This window comes from Rhinolophus ferrumequinum, chromosome 11 (genome assembly GCF_004115265.2).
Source record: "Rhinolophus ferrumequinum isolate MPI-CBG mRhiFer1 chromosome 11, mRhiFer1_v1.p, whole genome shotgun sequence".
Classification (NCBI taxonomy): domain Eukaryota; kingdom Metazoa; phylum Chordata; class Mammalia; order Chiroptera; family Rhinolophidae; genus Rhinolophus; species Rhinolophus ferrumequinum.
This window is the reverse complement of record NC_046294.1, coordinates 35,183,682-35,192,571: the sequence shown is the minus strand read 5'-3', so window position 1 is coordinate 35,192,571 and position 8,890 is coordinate 35,183,682. Positions and strand designations below refer to the sequence as shown.

The following is an 8,890-nucleotide window of genomic DNA, read 5'->3' as shown; positions in this document are numbered from 1 at the left end:
AGCTATATATTATTTGTGAGACATTAATTTTAAGCAAAGAAAGTAAAAGTAAAATACAAAAAATTAAAAGTAAAGGTACAGAAGAAGATTCAGCAGGCATACACTAACCCAAAGAGAGATAATGTAGTTATATTAAATAGTTAACAGATAAATATGGAAGTTATTTTTATTATTATAACAATGTTAATTACATTTGACATATTTGTAGAAAAATATTTAAAACATAACTTTAAAAGAGATCCATTTATAATATCAAAAATGAAATTAGGAATACACCTACCAAAAACATTTAGAACCCTATGTGCAGAAAGTTTAAAAAAATTTGAATGACATTAAAGAGTACTTAAGTCAATGAAGAGATAGCACATGTTCACACATAAGAAATTATTTGGTCGTTTTTTTTCAGATTTTTGGGGGAGGGGAATAGGGCTTTATTGGTGAACAGTGTGTACTTCCAGGCCTTTTGCAAGTCAAGTTGTTGTCCTTTCAATCTTAGTTGTGGAGGGCGCAGCTCAGCTCCAAGTCCAGTTGCTTGTGTTAGTTGCAAGGGGCGCAGCCCACCATCCCTTGCGGGAATCGAACCGGCAACTGGAGGGACGGGAAAGGAAACACTGGAAGACAACCTACCTGAAATCTAAAATGTGCTTTGACATTGATTTATCTGGTTATAAAATTAACTTCATCCTTGCAAGGTTGAAAATGGTGAAAGCAATTTACTTAAAGATGGTGTCTCAAATCTAGCAAACATGGATTGAGCAGAGATGATTTGAAAATTCCTCATTTATTAATTTATTACATCATTGATTCAACAATATTTATTACTCTATTTATTATGCAGATATTGTAAGGCCTAACAAAACCAAAGAAGATTGGTCTTGGGCACTAGATTACATTTCGTTCCTTTTAATTTATTTGAGACAGATTGTAGGAAAATAACTAAAAATCTTGTCGAGAATGTAAGGTACTTGACGTTTCTATCAAGTGCGGTAATCAGAGAAATTTGGACCTTTCCTGCACTGCTGTTAGCCTCTGCTGAAAGTAGGACTTTTCAAAAGTGGGAACAGTCCTGGACCCCAGCACTGGCAAAGCTCCCAAGGGTGTGGGGGGAAGGTCCTGGGTAAGGCAGTCCTGAGACCCTGCTCTCAGTGTGTATTTTACAGGCTCAGTGTCAGCTAATGCACATCAGGAGGATTATTATATTAATTTGTCTAATTCAGAGGCCCATAGGCTGACAGACTGAAGAAACCTCCCAACCTGGTAGAAACAAAGTTGGTTCTCCAAACCCCATGTGTCGAAACAAAGCAAAACTCTGAATCAGGACAGCAGAGTGCTCCCCGACATCTCCAGGGTTTCCTGAGGAGGACGTCCTCCATGTTCATCCCCCTCCGGAGTGTCCTGCAGAGCCCTCTGGAGAACCAGCTTCAGGGTCTGCCTTCCCTTCCTCCATCGCTGCCTGAAGGAGCCTACGAAGAAGTAAATGATGGGGTTGGCGCAGCCATTGACACAGGTCAGGACAAGTGCAGCCAGGTAAAGAGGGAAGAAGAGCTCATCGAAACCACTATCAATCCAGAACATGAGGAACCAGCAGATGCCCCAGGGCAGGCCGCAGAGGAGGCAGACCAGCACTGTGAGCAGGACGGTCACATACAGCCTGGTCGGCTGCACCCGCTGGGAGCCACACAGCAGTCTGGTCACCAGGGCCAGGCTGGACCCTGAGAGAAGCACACATAGGAAAATCAGCCACCCAGCAGTGATGAGATCGAATACTTGACACCAATCTTGGTCATGATCCCTCAAGAGGAAGCCACAGTAGTTCCCATGCAGGATGCTCAGCAGCAGGGACAGGGCCCAGAGCAGGGCACACATGACAGCTGATATGTGTCTGGGGCTGTGGCAGCGGTACCAGATGGGCCACAGGACAGACAGGCAGCGCTCAGTGCTAATGGTGCTGGGAAAGCTCAGGCCTGTGACGTAGGCAAACGTGAACACAGGGATGGAAAAGTTGGGCATGGAAATGGGGACGGAGTGGAAGTAGTCGATGAGTGTATGAGGGAAACTGCAATCTGGCAGCAGAGGAGGAGGAAGTCGGCTCCCGCCAGGTTGAGGATGTAGACAGAGAAGGCGTTCCTCCGCATGCGGAAGCCCAGCAGCCACAGCACAACCGCGTTTCCTGCCTGCCCCACCAGGGCTATGATGGCCATCAGCGAGGCAGAGATCAGTGCCCCCAACCTGAAAGCTTCAAGAATTGTCTGGTCACTTCCATTCATTGGCTTAACTGCAGTCCCCCAGGCTGCGACCGTAACATTCATGCTCAGGAACCCTCCACTGGTGCCAGTAGAAGAAGAAGACTTCAGCACCTGCTGTATGATCTCTGACTCTTACGGCCACCCTGCTGCAGGAGAATTACTGTCCCTGTGTTGCAGAGGAGGGAAATGCAGGCTTGCAGAGATTAGGTACCTCCTGAAGGCCACACAGCTGTGGCTTCCTCCATCCTGTATTCAAACCCAGTTCTCTCTGACTCTAAAGCCTGGGCTCTGTCTATTGCAACATGGACCCTGTACAGACATGGGAATAATCTATGGTCCAAACACCTCTCCTCGTAGTCCTTTGTCATGACATGTCTCCTGGAGGCTAGAGAAGTCTGGACAGGTTATGTGGATGACAATAGGACTGAGCTCAGCGTTCCTTCTGCCCTGGGACTGAGATTTCCTTTGAGGGAGGATGCTGGAAACCCCAGGGGTGACCTCAGGGCTACCTCAGTGACTCAGTGTTCTTCTACCAGAAAGGAGAACACGATTTAGTGTCATAAAGCAATGGCACCTCTTGTTATGAGAGGTGTGAATGTTGCCAGGCCTCTAATGGCCCAGTGTGTCAGCTCTGTGAGGACAGGGGTACTTTTTCCTGTCCATTAGTATGTCCCGTGCCTAGCTCTGTGTGTGGGACACAGTTTAAATCACTCTTACCATGGATTCTTTCTAGAGAAGCCAAAATCTTAACAAAAAAATACAAATAAAAGTGTACTTCTACCTTAAAAAACAAACAAAACAACTGCATTCCGTTCTCAAAGAATCTATGATGATAGTGAGAGATTATCCCAAAAAAGTGACACCAAATAGAGAGGTGCAAAGAATCAAACAAACAAACTGAGGAGATACAATGGGAAATTGATCCAATCACAGGGATAGAAATCCTAGGAAAACAAACTGTGATAAGGCTAGAAGATAACATGAGTTTTCTCCCTTTGTCATCAAACCTCATTTCCATCTTCTCTGCCCTCCTCTGTGTTCTGTGAAGATATGTCTCTGCCTGACCAATGGGCTCCCTTTCCTTCTGGCTCCTGGTTGCTGTCAGTGAACAGGAGACATTAGCAGGTGACAGGAGAGCAGGAGGAGAGTGATTTGGGGTTTTAAACTCCGTGGCTCTCTCCTGTCAGGCTCTGTAAGGACAAAGACCCTGTTTGGCCCTTTCCTGCTGTGACTGTCACAACCACAACTACACTCATAGTCCTCCCAGAGATCTGGTAACTTCTCCTTCCCTTACTCCTTTGGTATTGCAATGGTAACACCTCTCAATTATGACTTGTCTTTGTGGGCCTCTGTATCCTGTATAGAGTTCTCTTAGCCCTGCCCACACTTTGTACACAGTCCCTTTATTAAACTCTCCTCAATTAACCCATTAGATAGTGCCCAGTGTTTTCTACTGGACAAGCCAGATACAAGGATACAATAAACAAACAGTCAAACAAACCCATTGAACAGCAAGCTAATCTGTGAAAAGCAAAGTTATGAACAAGTTAGCCTTGGAAAGCAATGTCTGCATGTCATCTTGTTCCCTAAATTAAAATTAGCAAAATATTGCTCTCCACAGCTGCACATTTGAATGTTTGGAGAGAGAGCGAGAACTAGGGAGATACAACAGAAGCAGACAGAACCTGGCTGGCCCCGTGTGGATCTCCCACCGTCTAAGCTCCCGGCGCCCAAAGCTTTCCTGAGGGAGCCTCACGTGTGCTGACTCTCACTGATGGGTGCCCATGGCTCCCTGCCTGCCCCTCCCCAAGATGAAATCATCGCATGTGGACTAGAGCTAGAAAACTACACTGCCTTTGAGAGAAGACAGTTGTGAGCAAACTCTTTCCTTTAGTTCCATCTTCTCGTTGAGTGAAGTGAGTAGAAAAGGAAGAGCTGTCCTGGAGGAGACAAACAGCAGAGAATGCTTTTCTAGCTTCTTGTTAGGAGGTGCCTGCAGGAGCAGGAGTGAAACCTGGTGCCTAAGAGAGGCTAATCAAGATGCTGGACAGCCCCTATGATTTCCGGCACAGGGGACACTGGCCAATGAGATTCTGGAGATTTGTGAGACAACCACCTCAGGAGTCATTTCTTGTTGGCCCTGACTCCAACCGCTTATCTCGGCCTCTCCCCATGCTTCTCCATTCAGCCACCCTCCCTGTGATGAATGGCTGACCAGGAGCCTTTCGCTGCCCACTGTGGGTCTGTGCAGGAAGCCCACCCACCGGGCAATGTGAGATTCCACAGCTAAAGAATACTTTGCTTGGCATTCAGGGCCCTCCATTCCTGGCTCACCTGATCTTTTCACATTTACACACAGAAGTAAGGTATGCACATCGTTTTATTGCAGAGGACACCAAAGTGTATGAAGTGAAATGAAAAGTCTGTCTTCATCTTATTCCCCAATAGCAACCAATGTTTACAGTTTAAATTTTTGCTCTTTTACCAGTTATATTATAGCTTTGCATAATAAAATTATATTTCTCGTTTTGATTTATCAATATCAACAGCAGAGTTTATTGCGTTCCCTCCTAAAGGGTAAGAAATGTGGCATACCGCACACACTGTCTGTTGTCTTTCTCCCTCTACTCAGGATATTTCTCAGCTGGATTATGAAGATGATCAAGAACAACCAGCATTTGTAGCCTTAGCTCCTATGACTTCCTATCATCATGTGCCCAAGCTCCAGACAAGTTCAGTTACTTGTCATTTCCTTTAAAAACGTAACTATGAAGCAATTAAAACAGTCAGAAAACTCATTCACTCATTTCTGCATTGACCCACACTGCTGTGTGCCTGTGCTGTGCCAGGCACGGTTCCAGGCAGGGAAGATGCAGTGATGAATAATGCACAGAAGTAAGCTCGGGCTTTCCAGAGGAGGTGGGTGAGCTCACCCTGGGAGCGAGTGCTGATGGAGAAGGGTTTGGAGACTCAGCATTAGGGCCTCCACCCTCCAGACCCTTGGAAGAAGAGAGGACCCACCCAACAGTAGTAAGAAGGAGCTCCTGAAGGAGGGGTAAACGAGGAGAGCACAGTATCCTGAGACTGAGCTGAGAAACCGATTCTAGCAGATGGGGGTGAGCAATAGTCTCAGTGCTCCCTGAGGCACTGAGTGAGATGAGGTGTAATATTTGACCTTGGTATACACAATATAGAGTCATTGCCGATCATGACAGGTGTGGTTCCAGTGGATGGTGAGGCTGGAAGATTGAAAGAGTGGGTTGAGGAGAGATTGGCGGGTGGTGTGATAGTCCACCTGGAAAACCCAGAGAATCAGTTGACCATTAGCCCAGCGAAAGATCTGCCGGTAAAAATGCCTGAGTGCAAAATTTCTCTACCGACAGCATTAACTTTCTCATATAGGGAAAAAAAAAGTTAGAAGATATAATAAAATGTATCCTGAACTTATTCTGGATACAATAGAAAGTCATGAGGATGACAGCTCATATATATGAGGGGCTATTCCAAAGCATCAGGAAAAAGAATAGTGAGGTGCTAACAAAAAAGAGAGCGATCGATGAAGTAGGGTGTAAAGTCTCAGGCATCAAACATGGTTCATATGGGCTCAGTCTGTGATGAAGGGGTTATTTGAAATGGGAGTGTGTAGGGATAGCTTATTTAATAAATGTTATTGGTCAACTGGTAACTACCTAGAAGAAAACACAGCAGGACTCATACCTCGCATCCTATAGCGCGTTATGTTTCAAATGGATTGTATTTTTGAATAAGAATAAGGAAATCATGTAGAATTAAAAGAAAATGAGAGAAACTGTTTTGTAACCTTCTATTGGAGATGTTCGTAACCACAACACAGAAACCATAAATGAAAATATTGATGAAAATAACTATTAAAAATAAAAAACAATTTTTCTGTATGGAAAAGGCCATCATCAGCAAGTGAAATAACAAACTGGAAAAATATTTACAATGCATAGCTTTAACAAAATACTGATATAAAGATACACACACACCCGCGCGAGGTCAGGTAATTAAGTTTGCAAATTTTCTACTCTGCACTTCCATGGCAAAAGGATCGTGAACCTAATTGTCCGACCTCGGCTGTGTGTGTGTGTATTTGTGTGTGTATACACATGGACAATTAAGTTCATGAACTTGTTGCAACAATGTTGCTGACATTTTTTGATATCAGAGGGATTATTCATTATGAATTCGTACCAATTGGACAGTTAACCAAGTTTACTATTTGGAAGTGCAGGGAAGGCTGTGTGAAAAAGTTAGACTACCTGAACTATTCACCAACAATTCATAGCTCTTGTATCACGACAATGCACCAGCTCACACGGCACTGTCTGTGAGGGAGTTTTTAGCCAGTAAACAAATAACTGTATTGGAACACCCTCCCTACTCACCTGATCTGGCCCCTAATGACTTCTTTCTTTTCGTGAAGATAACGGAAGTATTGAAAGGAAGACCTTTTGATGACATTCAGGACGTCAAGGGTAATATGACAGCTCTGATGACCATTCCAGAAAAAGAGTTCCAGATTGCTTTGAAGAGTGGACTGGTTGCTGGCATCAGTGCATAGCTTCCCAAGGGGAGTCCTTCAATGGTGACCGTAGTGATATTCAGCAATGAGGTGTGTAGCACTTTTTATAGGATGAGTCTGCGAACTTACTTGTCAGACTATGCATTTCTCTTACACATTACTCAGGAAGAACCCTAACAAGAAATAAGAAAATGACTAAGTTGGTTCCTAGATAACCTATGTTTGTTAAACATGACAAAAAATGCGAAAACATACTTAGGTGTAAAGGGTAACTGAATTTCCACTGGGATATGTTCACCTTCAGATTTCCAAATATGCAAAAGCCTAATTCCCTGTGTCGGGGAGTGCACGAGGAAAGTGGCACCGTCATGTACTTGGTGTCCCAAGCAAAACTTTGCCCGAAAAGTTCAGCTGCTCACATGAGGCTCTTCACACAGACCTGCACAGGTAGGAGACACTGCCCCGACCTGAGGGTTTGGTCAGCAGGCAGTAAATCTGCCTCTTACCGGACACTAGATACGTACCATGTATCTAAGTCTTCCCGTTTTATTTTAAATATTTTCTTCTTATTATTATTTATTATTATTCAAATCTTCCCATTTATTACAGATTGAGATTTCATGGAAAAATAGGAGCAGAATTGAAAGTTCTCTGCTCTATGCAGAACACCACTGGCCTTAGGGAGGACGTTTGTTTCTCCTGACTTATCTGGAAGTTTTATCTCTTTGTCAATTTTCCAGGCAATAACTGTAGGTATTTAGCATACTTGTGTAAAGTCTAAAGGCAGTCAGTGTTTTAACCTGCAAAGGAGTCCACTTCTGTCACCTTTATGCACATTAGGAAAAGGTGCCCTGTGGGGACAGCCCCAGAGAGCAGTTTCCAGGCTCTCGGCCTCACATAGAAAGGTGCTGGCTCAACTAGTAAATGGCCATCAACTGTGATTGGATGGCCATCAGCTGTGGCTAGTTGGCCGTCAGCTGTAACCAGTGAGCCATTGGCCACTAATATAACTGCTGTGGCTACGCTAACAGAAAATGGGGGCTAGCAAGAAGATGGTGGCTGAGCCTGCAAGCGGCACAGTGAGGGTTGAGAATTGTGTGGCTCCTGTTTCCTGTGTCTCCAACCCAGCCGCCAGCGAGAGTATAGTGGTGTGACTCCCCTACCTATGGCTCCGTGGGTGTTCCTTTTTGGCCTAGCCATATCCTGTGTTCTTGTGTGCGGAGTGGGACCAGAGACCCCGCAGGGTCCCCCACACGACAAATGGTGCAGCGAGCAGGGTACGGTGTCGGCCAAAGCTCTCCGAAGGGCGGTGGAGCAGTTTGTGCGTATGAACACTCAGTCTCAGGAAGACCAGGAGGAGCAGCTGCCTGAGAGGTGGACCCCCGTGGAGGGGTGAAAAGACATGGACGGTTCCCCAACCACATAGGCCGGAGAAAGCGAAGGTTGTTGCGGCCCTGTGAGCTGGGAAGTGCTTGCTGAGACAGCCCGGATGCAGGACTAGTGGTCCCAGGAGGAAAGGCTTGCTGAGTCCTCCGTGGGAGCTGAGCGTGAGGTCAAGGTCATCCCTCAACCCCAGGACAGCCCTGGCAAATGACTATGGACTATGGGGAATTGCCTTCCATCTCTAATTTAATGGACCGTTTGACTGTTTGGGAACATACCACCATGTAGTGGAACTGGCGGATATTTGCTTTTGTGTCTTGACCAGCCACCATTGAGAATATGTAAGCACCTTGACTGTGAGTCGCTGTTGTTCCAGCACGGTACCCTGAGAGGCCCAGAGAGAGTGGCAGTGCCCTGAGAGCCCTGGCTGAGTCCAGGAAATCTGGCTGAGCCCAGAGAGAGTGGCAGTGCCCTGAGAGGCCCTCGCTCTGCCCGGGGAGACTAGTGGTACCCTAAGAAGTCCAGGAAGTCTGGCTGTGCCCAGAAGTACTGGTGGTGCCCTGAGAAACCCTGGCTGTGACCAGAGAGCTTGGCTGTGTCCAGGAAATAGCATTCATCTCCAGGCTCCTCGCACAGGGCCCCTCGCGGAAGACGCTTGTCGCGTAGATTGTGAGGCGAGACCCTGTAGGGGTGGAGTGTGGGGACAGAGCCCCAA

The 8,890-nt window shown here is 45.9% G+C and overlaps 1 pseudogene; it reads right to left on the bottom strand.

Moving 5' to 3' along the window:
- Positions 1 to 1,314: 1,314 nt before the first annotated feature.
- LOC117031016 (mas-related G-protein coupled receptor member X2-like) lies at positions 1,315 to 2,309 on the bottom strand (annotated as a pseudogene).
- Between the last annotated feature and the right edge of the window lie 6,581 nt (positions 2,310 to 8,890).